Source organism: Oryzias latipes, chromosome 21 (assembly GCF_002234675.1).
Source record: "Oryzias latipes chromosome 21, ASM223467v1".
In the NCBI taxonomy this organism is placed as follows: Eukaryota; Metazoa; Chordata; class Actinopteri; order Beloniformes; family Adrianichthyidae; genus Oryzias; species Oryzias latipes.
The window spans coordinates 30,980,124-30,994,030 of record NC_019879.2 but is presented as its reverse complement, the minus strand read 5'-3'; positions in this window follow the sequence as shown (position 1 = coordinate 30,994,030).

The following is a 13,907-nucleotide window of genomic DNA, read 5'->3' as shown; positions in this document are numbered from 1 at the left end:
CAGCTCTGAAAATGTTGAGGTTCAGCAGCAGAAACATCAGAAGGTGTGAGGATGACGAGGAGCAGATGGGTGAAGAACACCAACCCAACGTGGAGATCCTGCAGGAAGAAAGTCTGATGTTCTGCAGCAGCTGAAGCCGGACTCGTTACTCCCACATGATCTGAGCGGACCTCCATCAAAAGCAGAGTAAGTCAGCCGGACAGACGAGCTTTGCCGCCGCCGCCGCCGCTTTGATTCATTTAAATGATCTCAACACTGTTCTGTGTCCATCCGGGTGGAAGGAAGCTGCAGATGAAAGCGTTCCTGCCGCGTGGCTGGTCTTTGTGAAGGCGTGCGGTCGCCGGGCAGATTTCATATTGTCCGTTTATTCTTTGGAAGGTTTACCTGTCTCTGGGGTGGAGCTCCGCCTCCACCTGCACTGTCTGTCCCTCGTGGTTCGCTGAATCCCGACGGTCACAAACACACTTCCAGATGGGTTTCCATGGCAACCATTGTTGAGACGAGCCGCAGAGGAGCGTCCGTCAGCTCACAGACACACACCTCCCCGGGTTCTGGATCAGAACTTCAGATGAGATCAACGTTTGGCTGGAGGTCACGCCGTCTGAGTGTGACCTCTGTGTCTGCTGTTGAGAAATCTGTGTGCAGAGCCTCCAACTGCTCTGGCTCTTCTTCTATGGTGAGTGGTTAATGGCGTTTACCTGGACAGCACTTTCTACCTTCCTGGAAGGCCAAAGCGCTTTACACTCACAGGCCCAGCCACACATTCACGCCCTGGTGGGGGCTGCGCTGCCGAACACTGATGCCAAACGCTGGCGCCGACCTTCCACCAGAGGCAAGGCGGGAATTGAACCTGCAATCTTCCGCCCTTCCGCTGCACCACTAAGCCTCCTCCTCATGAGTTAACTATGGACACGTGGCGTTATCCTACTTATACTATGCTCACTGAAGAAATGAATGTTAAATGTTTGAGCTCTATTCTTGTCATTTCAACGCCTAAATTAGACTGTTGGATATGCGTGTGAGGCGTTGTCATGGTAACGGCTACAGAACCTGCAGCTGGTGTCTGAGGACTAAACATCCAAAGCATCGTTTCAGAGGAAACGTTCACCTCTTAGCGCTTATTTCTGTCCAGACGCCCGATATCCACCATGATCAGTAAATGTGGATCATTTGATGATCAACTAAAGGATTTCAAACGCTGCATCAGGCATTAAGGTCAATGAGACCATTCAAACCCGGTGATGCTGCCGACATTTTCCGTTTTGTGGCTCAAAGTAAATCTTCTTTCTGAGGACGTGTGCCGCCTCATCATCAGGGGAATTCTCCTGGACGTTGTCATTCTTCAGCTGACTTGATCCGTCAGAGGAAGTTTCTTCCTTCACTTCCTGTAATGACTCCACAGGCCGAACCGATTACCAACAGGACGGCGGGCGCCAACGCGCAGACGAGGTGGCGCTCGCTGGGCTGCATGAACGGAGGCTGTGATGGGCCAGCAGGAAACAGCAAGACTGTCAGAAGTGAGTAATCTTTTTAATTTGGAGGGTGTGCGTGTAATGGGGGGGAACCGGTAGCATCAGTGGCGTGAATAGAAATGATGATCTTATTAGAAAAAGCCAATAAAAGGAGAGTTCTGGTTCCTCAGAGTAATGACTCATGGTCTACGGAGATCAGACCTTCTTCAGCTGCAAACGCGTCTGAACTCAGGAAGGAGGAAGAGGAGGAGATGCTTTGGAGATGAAGTCAGTTTGGACCGGATCAGAGGACCAGCACCTCCTCTCCGATGGAGGAGCCAGAAATGGAGCCAGTCCCACGCTCAGAGTAACCACGGGTGGCGCCGTACAAAGTCTAGCCTGTCCCCAAATAACATCAAAGGGAACCGAGGGGGTGTGGCTGTCGGGATGAGGGGTAAATGGGTCTCAGTGGGCGTGTTCGTCCCACAAATTTGATCCAATCGAAACGATGACGAGCCAAACGCCGACACAGGAGGAGCCCGTCCAGAGGGTCACATGACCACAGGGCTGCTCCATCTGTCATATTGGAGACAGGAGGCGGAGAAAGGAGTTTGTGGAGGAAGGAGGTCCTGAGGGACGGGAGGAGCCGGATGTCATGGAGGTGAAGGAACCGGCGAGAGGACCTCCTCTGGACTGAGGAACTCGTCTGTCCAGTCCTGCAGCGCTCTGCGCTCAACAGCAGAAACCGATTTGAACTGCCAAAGCGAGGCCCAGGCTGGTCCTGACGGTCACACGGCAGTGACCAAGTCGTGTGTTTGAAACCCTGCTGGACCCAAAGATGTCCGTTTCCGATCCTGATCCCTGAACAGAAGACTCTGTTCCACTAAATCCTGAGCGAAACATCAGGGGTCTTCACTGAAACGCCAGAAGTCCCTTTAAACTCTCACTGACCTCAGACGACCTCGTCCTTCAAACACTCTACTAGGCCTGCTCATTTATAATAATAAATCACACATTTACTGCAATACGCATATCGCCAAAAATGGCAACAAATGGGTTCTGTAAATGAGCTAAAACAATCTTATGGCAGCTTGAAGTATTTAATGAATCAAATAAATCCCTTTATGAATTTAACCAATCGGATGGTCTCCTTTACATCATCGGCCAATCGGATGGTCTCCTTTTGTGTAGCCGAGGGTCATTTTGAGCGTAATTTAAATGATGTTGACATGGTCACACACTTGACTTAATTTTAACCCATGGCTTAACAACTTTCGACCTTGAAATCTGTGATGCTTTGTTTTCTGACCACATGCCTGTTTTGTTTAATGTACAGCTGCCATGTCACACAGTTAAATTTCCAGCCCCTTTTTTATGCAGTCGCACTATTAACTCCCATACGGCCGCACAATTCTCTGCAGCTTTTAACTCTACCATCATTTTACCAGAACATCAGAGCTGCAATTCAGATGTTGAGAACATGTCATCCTGCTTGTATTCAACCTGTCAAACTGTTTTAGACAGTGTAGCTCCACTAAAAACAAGGCTCTCCAGGTTGAGGTCTGAGCCCTGGTTAGATGAGACCACTCGTGCCGTCAGGCGAGAGTGCAGGAGAGCCGAGCGGAAATGGAAGAAAGACCGGCGATCTTATCAAAAGACCATGAAGGCTGCTAAAACTAAACATTTTTCAGACATCATTGCAAGCAACCAGCACAATCCTCGGGTTTTATTTAAAACCATTAACTCCGTTTTAAATGTTCCACAACCGGTCTCTCTTGAGAACTCAACTGAGGTTTGTGAGATGTTTATGACCTTTTTTATTGATAAAATCAAGAACATTAGGACCCTCATTAGCCCCCCCTCTTTCAGTCACTCCGTCTCCACCTCATGTTCTACTGTTCTCCACCGGTTTGAGCATGTCAGTCTGTCTTACTTGGAAAAATTAATTAGTCAGATGAAGCCATCAGGATCTCCCAATGATCCAGTTCCACCTCGTCTTTTTAAAGAAGTGTTTCCCACTCTGGCTCCCTAAGTTCTCGATTTAATTAACGGCAGTTTAATTCATGGGAGTGTGCCTTCGTGCTTCAAACATGCAGTAGTAACACCACTTATTAAAAAGCCTGGCCTGGACTCCTCCATTTTGTCAAACTTTAGACCAATTTCTAAGCTCCCCTTCCTTTCGAAGGTTTTGGAGAAAATTGTGTACTGCCAGTTAACAACGTTTTTAGAGGAGAACAGCATCCTTGAGGTGTTTCAGTCAGGATTTAAACCCCGTCACAGTACCGAGTTTGCGCTAGTGAGGGTTTCAAATGACATTTTTCTAGCAACGGATGCCGGTCACCATGTTGTTTTGGTTCTGCTCGATCTGGCAGCTGCATTCGACACAGTTGACCACCAAATCCTTTTGTCTCGCCTGGAAAGCTGGGTGGGTCTTCGAGGTAGTGCTTTAGAATGGTTCAGATCTTATTTAAATGAGAGGAGCTTCTGTGTCCGTCTTGGACGTGCAGAATCCCGTAGAGCAACTTTCACATGTGGTGTACCTCAGGGCTCTGTTCTGGGGCCTCTTCTTTTTTCATTGTACCTGCTTCCACTTGGGTCTATTCTCCGCAAACACGGGATTTCATTCCACCTCTATGCTGACGACAGTCAGATTTACATACCGTTAAAACAGGAAGAAGCATATTCTGCTCACCAGTTACTAGAATGTCTTGATGACATTAAGACATGGATGTCATGTAACTTCCTGCACTTAAACCAGGAAAAAACAGAGGTTCTGCTATTTGGTCCAAGTGATGTCTGTAAGGCACATGTCGACTTAGGCGTTTTAAATGATCACCTGAAACAGACAGCAACAAGTCTAGGTGTGAAACTGGATAGCAATTTAACTTTTAATGCTCATATCAACTCAGTGGTGAAATCCAGCTTTTTTCACCTGAGACAACTGGCCAAGGTTAAACCTCTCCTCTCCCGCCATGACTTTGAGATTTTAATCCATGCTTTTATTTCAACACGTTTGGACTACTGTAATGCTCTCTATGTTGGGCTTTCCCAGAATTTACTTGCTCGATTGCAGTTAGTCCAAAACGCTGCTGCCCGTCTTCTAACTGGTACACGGAAACAAGAACATATCACTCCCATTTTAGCATCTCTTCATTGGCTCCCAGTTCGCTTACGCATTGATTTTAAAATTCTCCTATTTGTTTTTAAAAGTCTCCATGGACTCGCCCCAAAATATCTGTCTGACCTGATTCAGGTGTACCCCCCCCCCCCCCCCCCCCCGCTCCCTTAGGTCACCCAATCAGACACAGCTGGTCGTCTCGAAGACCAGGAGAAAACTGACAGGTGACCGAGCCTTCTCGGTCTTCGGACCAAAAATCTGGAACAAATTGCCCCTGTACCTCAGACAGATAGACTCACTTAGTATTTTTAAATCTGCTCTTAAAACATATTTTTTCACTTTGGCTTTTAACTGAGTTGGAATCCGGACCTATTTTATGTGTTTTATGCTTTATATTTTTATGTGCTTTTATTAATTTTTGTATTGTTCAGCACTTTGGTGAACCTTGTTCTGTTTAAAGTGCTTTATAAATAAAGTTGAGTTGAGTGAGTTGACTCTTATTTACATGAAACTGTTGCAGTGAAATGGAGATGATGTTTTTGGTTGTTATTTGTTCATGAATCAGACGTTTTATCGTCAATATATGGATATTTAATATCATAAATCCTTTGTTTTCCTCACATGGTGCAGCCTTACACTGTACTCTTTTCTTTTCTGGCTTCAGGAAGTCACTCTGAAACCGTCACACAGAACATTTTGCACACTTTGCACGTATGACATGTTGGTCTTCCATGATTCGTGCGTGCTCTACGTCATTCTTGCGTTCGTCATTCGTCTATGTCCGTGGAGGGTTTGGGACGACGGGTCTTTATGTGAATTCGGTTTTGAGCTGTTCACCACTTTGGTCAGTGGATTTAATCATATTTTACCTAGTTTATACACAATTATTACGTAAATGTCACACAATTGTGTGTGATTTTTGTGAGATGCTTACACAAATGTGTCTTTTCACGCCCGTTCCACGTTTGTCTAACAGAGTTTTCAGACATGAACCCCCGATGTCTAACTTCAACGTCAAAGTTATGTAACAGATGCCTGAATCACTAATGACCTGCAGAGAAACCGCTGTAATCACACGGTTCATGTTCCACGTTGGTTTACGTGTTCTTTGCGTGTTTATTTGTGGTTTTAACATGTTTATTCCTGAAATATCTGTGAAAATGTCACATAAAGACCAAACTTTTCTGACTTTTTCCACATAGATTCACGTCTGACCAGTTTTCATGCGTGCAGCACGTACATAGTGGCTGTGCGACACGGCCTGCAGGTCGGGTCTGAGTTCCCTCTCTGCTCTTCATCAGGCTGTCTGAATCCACAATCCTAACATTAAGTATCCAGAAAGAAACGGAGCATCGCTGCTCACTATTGGTAAATACAGACCACAATGCATTGGTGTGAACAATATGTCATTAAAAAAATGTCTGTACATTTGGTTTTTCTAAATCATCCAGTTTCCCCATCAGAATGCAGTGGATTCTTTAAAAGTAGTAAGCATGGGTCCAAACCTCCCTAAAATCCAGAACACTGGATAAAGTTCTGTTGGGGTTCTGGAGGAGGGATGGGATTGAGATGCCGCCCAAACATCTCAGAGGCTTCTGGGGGTTTGAGCTTCAGGGCTTCAAACTGGAACCGGACCAGCGTCTGATGGCTCATTGGGTGGTTTCTCAGCTCTGCTCCTCTCTGGCGCCTCCTTTACTCCTCTTCTTTGGAGCGAATGAACCCGTTTACCGAGTTTGATGGCGTGTTGGAAGGAGAGTGACATCAGAGACGCTCGGCTGAGTCTTCTTCTGAAGTCTTTTCAGTTTTCCCCGCCGTGCCCCCCCCCCCACACACACACGGCGGACACCATTCAGGAGGTCAGGGCGGTGCTCTGCGGCGAGACGAGGCCTTCCAGGAATAATTTCAATTCTTCATGGGAAACTAACGGGCGGAGGAGCACTGACCACGCAGGATTCCTCCGTCTGTCAGCTGAGAGCGTCCCGCTTGGTCGTCCTCTCACAGAGTCTTTAGGAGAGTCCAGACGTTTGGACGAGAGGAAGGACGGGGACAAACACAGACATTTGTCTTAGTACCCAGGACAACTTGGGAGACGCGAGGGAATAAAAAAGCGATGGAGGGAGGAATGAAAAGCAGAGATGCTGTTGGACGAGAGAAGAGAGACGGAGGACAACGGAAAGCCATTTCTTCCCAGAATGAATGGAGAGGAAGAGGAGGGTTGGACCTTAACATTCAGAAGAAGGATCAAAGAGGAAACAAAGAGAGAGAGAAAGAGAGAGAGAGAGCAGATGGAGGAGGAGAATGAGGAGTTCATGACTCCACCCTTGTGCGACGGGGCGTGTCTGCTCCAACGCCAGGCGGCTATTCAGCGCACTCATTTATACACCCCGTTTTCTATTGGGGGGGGGGGGGGGGGGGGTCTGCAGTTATTTCTGCTTTCCCCCCAGGTTTCTCCTCCTCCTGTCAGACCCCCCCCCTGGTGTCCTCTTTTGCTCCTTCGGTTGCAGAGTCCGTCTGTTCTCCTGCTGGACATGATTTCACTGAAGGGGTTACAGAAAGAAAACCTGTTCTCCATCTGCACCCTCAGAACCCAAACATCAAAATAACGTCATGCGTTTGGTTCTCAGTGTGGCTGAATTCCACACAAAAACAAAGAAATGTTTGGTTCTGCGGGTTTACAACAGGATCTCTGTCAACAAAAGCGGAGTTGCATTCAGATCGATGTGGATCTGCTGCGCCGGTTCCACGTGGATCTGCTGATCCGGTTCCATGTGGATCTGCTGCTCCGGTTCCACGCGCGTCTGCTGATCCGGTTCCACGCGCGTCTGCTGATCCGGTTCCATGTGGATCTGCTGCTCCGGTTCCATGTGGATCTGCTGATCCGGTTCCATGTGGATCTGCTGATCCGGTTCCATGTGGATCTCTGCTGATTCGGTTCCACGTGGATCTGCTGATCCGGTTCCATGTGGATCTGCTGCTCCGGTTCCATGTGGATCTGCTGCTCCAGTTCCATGTGGATCTGCTGCTCCGGTTCCATGTGGATCTGCTGCTCCGGTTCCACGCGTGTCTGCTGATCCAGTTCCATGTGGATCTGCTGCTCCGGTTCCATGTGGATCTGCTGCTCCGGTTCCACGCGGGTCTGCTGATCCGGTTCCACGCGCGTCTGCTGATCCGGTTCCACGCGGATCTGCTGCTCCGGTTCCACGTGGATCTGCTGATCCGGTTTCACGCGGATCTGCTGCTCCGGTTCTCCGGTTCCACGTGGATCTGCTGATCCGGTTCCACGCGCGTCTGCTGATCCGGTTCCACGCGGATCTGCTGATCCGGTTCCACGCGGATCTGCTGCTCCGGTTCTCCGGTTCCACGTGGATCTTGAGCTGGAAGTCTGTTACTTCTTCCTCGTGTTTCCAGTCCTACGTTTTTGAGGACATGTGTTGACAAGCTTCTGGGGATGAAGGACGTGTCTGACTGGCAGCTCCCCACTGACTGGACAAAGTCTCATCTCTGTCTCCAGACGGTCTCAACGGCTTCTCTGACTCAGAAGAGGTGGAGAACAGTTTAAGAGGAAACCTGCGAGAACGCCGTCATGAAGCAGAGATTCCTGCAGAACCCGGCGCCGTGGTCACCTGGAGAACCGGGGAAAGCATCGGCAAACTGGTGAGGGACTTTCTAGAACGGGATGTGAGGAACAAACCGAAGCTTTTCCACAAACGCAGCAGCTCAAAGGCCTCTGAAAGGACAACAGGTGGAAACCAGGAGCTTCCAGGTGTTTCTGATCGTTCGGCGTCAGCTGACCTTAGAAACGAAGTCGAGACCTCAGAGGATGAAGGCCGACTTCTTTTGGGACACAAACCGTTTTTCATTCACCTTTATTTAACCAGGAGAAAAACACTCATTGAGATTAAAAATCTCTTTTGCAAGAGAGTCCTGTCCAAGAGGCAGCAACACAACAATAACACACAACTTTCATGTACACTCACACTCAATCATAATAAACCGTCTCAAATGAAGCATTTACAGTTGGAAAGCTTTGTCTCTCGTTCATTTAAACGTTTTTTAAAAAAGACCAGGGAGATCAATTCTTTCAATTTAAACTCTTTCTGGAGTTTTTTCCAAATCTAAAAGCCTTTTTTCCATCTCTGTGCACCGAGAGCAGAACCGGTCCTGAGAGCTCAGGTTGTAGCTGCTGCTCTTCAGTTCTATGAGCTGCTGGAGAAAAGACGGCACCAACCCCAGAATGCATCTGTAAATGAAAAGGTACCAATGTTTCAGTCTGCGCTGGGACCAGGAGGGCCATCCAGAACAGTGATGGGTCAGTGACCTCATGTCTGGTAGAAAACAGTGTCTAGAGCATCAGCAGAAGCATTCATACACTGACCAAAAATATAAACGCAACACTTTTGTTATTGCTCCCATTTTTTATGGTCTGAACTCAAAGATGTGAAACATTTTCCACATACACAAAATAACCAGTTCTCTGAAATATTGTTCACAAATCTGTCTGCTGATTAGACAGCATGATTATTGCACAGGTGTGCCTTAGACTGGCCACAAGAAAAGGCCACTCTGAAATCTTCAGTTTTGTTTTATTGAGAGGGTCAGGGGACTCAGACAACCAGTCAGTATCTGGTGTGACCACCATTTGCCTCATGAAGTGCGACACATCTCCTTCACATAGAGTTGATCAGGTTGTCTATTGTGACCTGTGGAATGTTGGTCCACTCTTCTTCAATGGCTGTGGGAAGTTGCTGGATATTGGCAGGAACTGGAACACGCTGTCGTATACGCCGATCCAGAGCATCCCAAACATGCTCAATGGGTGACATGTCCGGTGAGGATGCGGGCCATGCAAGAACTGGGATGTTTTCAGCTTCCAAGAATTGTGTGCAGATCCTTGGTACATGGGGCCGTGCATTATCATGCTGCAACATGAGGTGATGTTGTTGGATGTACGGCACAACAATGGGCCCCAGGATCTCGTCACGGTATCTCTGTGCATTCAAAATGCCATCAATGAAATGCACCTGTGTTCTTCGCCCATAACATATGCCTGCCCATACCATAACCCCACCACCACCATGGGCTACTCCATCCACAACATTGACATCAGAAAACCGCTCACCCACACGACGCCACACACGCTGTCTGCCATCTGCCCTGAACAGTGTAAACCGGGATTCATCCGTGAAGAGAACACCTCTCCAACGTGCCAGACGCCATCGCATGTGAGCATTTGCCCACTCAAGTCGGTTACGACGACAAACTGGAGTGAGGTCGAGACCTCGATGAGGACGACGAGCATGCAGATGAGCTTCCCTGAGACGGTTTCTGACAGTTTGTGCAGAAATTCTGTGGTTATCTAAACCGATTGTTTCAGCAGCTGTCCGAGTGGCTGGTCTCAGACGATCTTGGAGGTGGACATGCTGGATGTGGAGTTCTCGGGCTGGTGTGGTTACACGTGGTCTGGGGTTGTGAGGCCGGTTGGATGTGCTGCCAAATTCTCGGAAACGCCTTTGGAGACGGCTTATGGTGGAGAAATGGAGATTCAATTCCCTAGCAACAGCTCTGGTGGATATTCCTGCTATCAGCATGCCAATTGCACGCTCCCTCAAAACTTGCAACATCTGTGGCATTGTGCTGTGTGATACAGTTGAAGATTTCAGAGTGGCCAGTCTTAGGAACACCTGTGCAATAATCATGCTGTCTAATCAGCATCTTGATATGGCACACCTGTGAGGTGGGATGGATTGTCTTGGCAAAGGAGAAGTGCTCACTATCACAGTTTTAGACAGATTTGTGAACAATATTTCAGAGAACTGCTTATTTTGTGTATGTGGTAAATGTTTCACATCTTTGAGTTCATACCATAAAAAAATGGGAGCAACAACACAAGTGTTGTGTTTATATTTTTGGTCAGTGTATAAGTCACATCACCAAAATCAAGGACAGACAGAAAAGTGGCAGAGACAAGTGTCTTATGGTCTTTAAATGATAAACATGATTTGAGTAAAAGCGTAAGTTTAGTTTCAGGCTGTGAGTCAGTTTCTGAATGTGGTTTAAAAGTTAGACAGTCATCAGTTAAAATACCAAACAGTTTGAGAAGATCGACTGGTCAGTTCCTCGTCTTAGAAGTCCATGAAAGTGGCAGGAAGGCTTGATTGACACTAAATTACTGAATAAATGTTAAATATTTACCTTGGTAAATGGCGTATACTTATATAGCGCTTTCTACCCTCTTTCAAAGGCCCAAAGCGCTTTGCAGTCACAGACACATTCACACACTGATGGCGGCTCCGCTGCCAAACACTGGCGCCAACGTACCACCAGAGGCAAGGTGGGGTTCAGTGTCTTGCCCAAGGACACTTCGACTCATGGTTGTGCAAGGCGGGAATCGAACCTGCAATATTACGATCATGGGTCGACCGCCCTACCGCTGCACCACGGCCGCCCCACCGTGACCTTCAAATCGTGAGAGCTGGAACGCACGTGCACGCACACACACACGTGCACGCTCACATGTTCCCCTCCTTGCTGCAGCAGAGTCCCTTCAGCCGCTCAGACATAACAATAAAATCCCTTACAGCCGCTGACGGACAGGATGCCCATATTTGGAAGTGGGGAGAAAGGGGGGCGTTGCTGTAGCTACAGGGAACTTGACGTGGCGGAACGGGTGGCTGACACCGCAGAGCCTGAGAACTTCAGAGCATCAGGACGGCCGTCTGCCCGAGTCCCTGTCACAGCGTGGCTGTCCGTCTGCTCCGCCGTCTCGTCACACTTCGCTCTCTCAGGTTCTGAAACACTTTCTCTTCGTGACCCGAGGGGAACTTTTCGCTTGTCTTTGCGTCACGCCGACATCAGGAAAGAACCGTGTTCCTTAATGTCTGGGATATAAACGTTCATCTGAATTTTTTTTGGCGTCACTGCCGTGGTCACCCACGTCCCATCAGGTGTCTAATGTGATTCCTCAAATATGGAATCGAACCCTCGACATCTCATTGTCAGGACCTCCGCTCCTCCACTAGGCCACTGAACTGCTGCCTTTATGAGCTGGTTCAGCTGCCGTTAACGGACCGAACAAGACGACCACAAAACGAGAAACGACCTCAAATTTAGAAGTTGACCTTTGACCTTTGCACTCTGAAAAACACTTTTCCTGCTCTTAACATTTTAATTGATTTGATGAATGTGACAGTTTTGGACATTATCACTTGAACCGCATCCAACCAGCCGCATCCAACCAGCCGCATCCAACCAGCCGCGTCCAACCAGCTGCATCCATCCAGCCGGATCCAACCAGCTGCATCCTACCAGCTGCATCCTACCAGCTGCATCCAACCAGCCGCATCCGACCAGCTGCATCCAACCAGCTGCATCCAACCAGCCGCATCCAACCAGCCGCATCCAACCAGCCGCGTCCAACCAGCTGCATCCATCCAGCCGGATCCAACCAGCCGCATCCAACCAGCCGCATCCAACCAGCCGCATCCGACCGACCGCATCTAACCAGCCGCATCCAACCAGCCGCATCCAACCAGCCGGATCCAACCAGCTGCATCCAACCAGCTGCATCCAACCAGCCGCATCCAACCAGCTGCGTCCAACCAGCCGCATCCAACCAGCTGCATCCAACCAGCCGCATCCAACCAGCCGCATCCAACCAGCCGGATCCAACCAGCCGCATCCGACCACATGCATCCAACCAGCTGCATCCAACCAGCTGCATCCAACCAGCTGCATCCAACCAGCCGCATCCAACCAGCCGCATCCAACCAGCCGCATCCAACCAGCCGCATCCGACCACATGCATCAGACTACCTGCATCCAACCAGCCGCATCCAACCAGCCGCATCCAACCAGCCGCATCCAACCAGCCGCATCCAACCAGCCGCATCCAACCAGCCGCATCCATCCAGCCGGATCCAACCAGCTGCATCCTACCAGCTGCATCCAACCAGCTGCATCCAACCAGCTGCATCCAACCAGCCGCATCCAACCAGCTGCATCCTACCAGCTGCATCCTACCAGCTGCATCCAACCAGCCGCATCCAACCAGCTGCATCCAACCAGCTGCATCCTACCAGCTGCATCCAACCAGCCGCATCCAACCAGCCGCATCCAACCAGCCGCATCCAACCAGCCGCATCCAACCAGCCGCATCCAACCACGCGGATCCAACCAGCTGCATCCAACCAGCTGCATCCAACCAGCCGCATCCAACCACGCGGATCCAACCAGCTGCATCCTACCAGCCGCATCCAACCAGCCGCATCCTACCAGCCGGATCCAACCAGCTGCATCCTACCAGCCGCATCCAACCAGGCGGATCCAACCACCCGCATCCATCCACCCGCATCCAACCACCCGCATCCAACCAGCTGCGTCCAACCAGCTGCATTCAACCATGATGATGATGATGATGATGATGATGATGATGATGGATGGTTGATAGATAGATAGATAGATAGATAGATAGATAGATATAAACTTTATTAATCTCCCAAAGGAGAAATTCAGGTGTCCGGTAGCAAAACACACAACCACACACAACAAACAACAGTAAAAAGACAGTTCACAAAATAATATCAGTTCATATCAGGCAGGTTCATTAAACAGCCTGATAGCTGTAGGGACAAATGAGTTCTTAAAGCGCTCTGTCCTGCAGCGCAGTGAAAGGAGTCTATTACTCCATGAGCTCCTCTGACCTGACATCGTGTTGTGCAAAGGATGTCTGGGATTGTCCAGGATGCTCTGAGTCACAGCCCTCATTCTCTTCTGCAGCACAGATCCCAGAGAGTCCACCCTCCTCCCGATCACAGATGCACATCTCTTAATCAGTTTGTCCAATCGAGTGCAATCCCTCGTGGTCATACTGCCACCCCAGCAGACAACCCCATGGAAGACAGCACTCGCCACAACCGACTGATAAAAGAGGAGCAACATGTCAGTACATACATCAAAGGACCTCAGCTTTCTCAGAAAGAACAGTCTACTCTGCCCTTTCTTATACAGAGCATGAGCCTGCTCCGACCAGTCCAGTTTGTGGTCAAGGTGCACACCCAAGTATTTGTAGGAGTCAACCACCTCGATTCCCCCTCCATCAATGATCACTGGCTGGTGGGAGGACTTCCTACTAAAGTCAATAATCATCTCCTTGGTCTTTGATATGTTAAGCACAAGACCATTGTCCCTGCTCCAGGAGGTGAATCATCTCCAGGAGGTGATGATGGGTGGATGGATGATGGATGGATGATAAATCCTGAACATACAGAATCTTCAGTTGTTGCATTCTAAAAACACGTCTGACTGCACGTTTTCCTCCCTTGCAGGCGTCTGCGCGTGCA